We start from the raw sequence: 2,828 nt of genomic DNA, 5'->3' as shown, positions 1-2,828 counted from the left end.
TATAGGTGAGAGACAGTAGCACATAGCTTGGAATGCAGACTTTAAAACCATACTATGTTCAGATTCTAGCCCGGTCCCTTATTAGCTGTTTGACCTTGAACAAGTTGCTGGGTTTCTCTATACTTCAGTTTCCTCCTCTGGTATATGGGGATAATAATAATAGTACCACCTTTTATGAGGTTGTTGTAAGGATTAAGCTTATCAATACATACTTGTACATGTGAAGTTCTTAGAATAGTCTGTGGCATATTGCTAGTGCATATGATATAGATATTTATATCATATATGTTATGACTGTTATCATGAGTCATTATGAAGTTTCTGTTGGTATCATACCTTACCTGGGTAATATTCTGTTCTCCCTAGAACTACATTTTCCCTGCATCTCTATAGTATTTGTAAACCAAACATCCAGTGACATTTACTCTGTATCTTCTATTTAAAAAAAAAAAAAGTTTCTCTGAAAGGTTTACAAAATATACTTTATTGATGAGAATTGCAGGCATTCTCCCAAGAGTATTCACATTTTAATCAGGACTGTACCATGATTAAAACAAAGGAAAGGTCCAAAGTATTAAGAGTTTTGACCCAAGTTGCTATACATCCTATTCCATCTCTTGATTCTGATCTTAGGGGGTAATTAATGAGAAAAGAACAATGTAAATCAAGTCCCTCATGAATCTCTTATTAACGTTAGACAGGACTTGATCTGAGGTGTTATCTCAGACTTCACTATTTCTTTTCTATTTCTACTGACTAGAGTCAGAAGGCTGTGGCCACTTACTGTCTTCCCAGCCTTACTCATTCTGATAGTTAGCATAGTCTCACCAAAGATGCAGAGCTGTTTCCCCCTTTGTTCTACCACATAACAGAAACAATACCCAAGCAATAACAGCTTTATCTAATCTCATATTAGCCTATCATGTGGCCTCTGTCATGTTGTTTTTTTCTTTTAATTTAATTCTACTAAAATGCTAACAGTGTTTCCCTTCTGATTTAGCCTCACATGGGCTGCATCAGAGACTTTTAAGTAAATTGTTACAGTGTTAATTAAGATTTCATGGTCAGGCTCCATTCCTTAATAGATATGATAGGATTTGGCTTCTTCTGTATCTTCAAATAAGCAATCCTCAAACGTCCTTATGATCTCTCCTGCCGCCTTAGAAGATTTGATATAATGGAGGCATGATGAAGCAATCAAACAGATTTTATTGATTCATCTTTGTGAGTATAATTCATACATCACTGAGTACCTTGGATGCAAAATTACCTTTGGAGTTTCAATTTCCATTGCAAAGTTGTATTGGAAAGTAATTTTGTTTCGGTAAGCCACAGAGTTTTGCTTTTATTTTTTTTTATTTTTTTATTTTTTTTAATTTTTTTATTTTTTGTCTTTTTGCGTGTCCGGCAACGGATCGCAACCCTCAGTGTCTCCCCCGTACCGGACCGGGACCGGCAACGGGATCGCAACCCTCGGTGCTGCCCCCGCGCCTCGCTCAGCCAGTGAGCGGGAACCGGTCTGTATGTGGGATCCGAACCCTCGGTGGGAGCGCCTACGCGCTTCCCAAGCGGCGCACCAGCGCAGTGCGCCACCGGGCCGGCCCGAGATACTATAAACTTTATATCTTCTTGCCATCTTCATGGTATAAGTAAGAGGTTTAAATACTATGCATTTAGTGCTCCCATCTATAAAAATGAGGTTTTTTTGGTTGGTTTGTTTGTTTTTTAATGGCTTTCTCAATACTACTAACTCTTATTTTTGCTGCAGTGCTAGGTGAGAAGTGTGGATTTATGGCACTATAAAAAGCAAAGAGTAGGAAAGAAATGAGAAAAAGAACAGTTCAAATATCTTAGAAACTCTGTTCCTTGAAACTATTTAGAACTCAGCTATGCCTTAGAATCATTTGGGAAATTTTAGTTATTGATTTCTTGATATTTAGGTCAGAGGACTTATCCTGATATTTGCTGGAGAGCAGGGCAGCGTGTTCTGGGAAGAACAGGAGGTAGATGCTAGACAGAAGGAAGGATTTTGCTTGACAAGTGATATTATCATAGAACTAATGGTCACTAACAGTGTTTTACAACTTGCTATATTTTTATTTCTGAACTGTGCCCTAAATGCCTTAGCATTCATAGTTAATATTATTTTCAAAAAAACCAAAAAAACCCCCTTCATTTTCTTTATATGTGAAATAATTTCTTCTTTCTATAATTGCTTTTCAAGAATCTGAAAAGTCACACTTTTAATATTTTATTTGACAGTATTATCAAGTTAATAAGAGTTGTTACCAAGTTAATAAGAGTTGTTTTGTTTTTGTTTTTGTAAATCTGGAAAAGGTGATTTTGGTGGCCTCAGATGTGTTGGATTTGAGAACTCAAAAACTGGTGTTAAGAGCTTGTCATTAAACAGGTTTCTTTTTGCATATATTTTTTTAAAAAACTGTCTTTTTATATTAATAGAGACACCCTCTTCCTTGGACTTAACAACTCCCCCAGATTCACCAGGAGTCTACCAGAATTATTGTCTGTACAAATAATTCCAGGGAGCGATGTCCTTTTTTCACTTTGGAGCATTGTGGTGTCATCAAGAATCCCACACTGGATGGGATTGGCCCAGTTGAAATGTACCTGCCGTGCTCAGTCACTGGCTAGGAGCAACCTGGGGGAAGCGTGGCCTGGCATGAATACCATGGGGGGACCCCAAAATGTGGCATCTATAGGCTGGCCATCAGCTCTGCTCTCCACCGCAGATTCTCTTGGCTGCCACAACCCCTGTCAGCATGTTGGTATTTTTAAAGCAAAGAATTGTGAATTTCTGCCTTCTGAAA

The 2,828-nt window shown here is 37.9% G+C and overlaps 1 pseudogene; it reads right to left on the bottom strand.

The window, feature by feature from the left end:
* LOC103602221 overlaps positions 1-2,828 on the bottom strand; it is a 32,516-nt pseudogene that overhangs the window by 11,054 nt on the left and 18,634 nt on the right.

Source organism: Galeopterus variegatus, unplaced genomic scaffold (assembly GCF_000696425.1).
Source record: "Galeopterus variegatus unplaced genomic scaffold, G_variegatus-3.0.2 Scaffold4056, whole genome shotgun sequence".
NCBI lineage: Eukaryota > Metazoa > Chordata > Mammalia > Dermoptera > Cynocephalidae > Galeopterus > Galeopterus variegatus.
The sequence above is the reverse complement of the archived record's forward strand: the minus strand, read 5'-3'. Positions and strand labels throughout refer to the sequence as shown.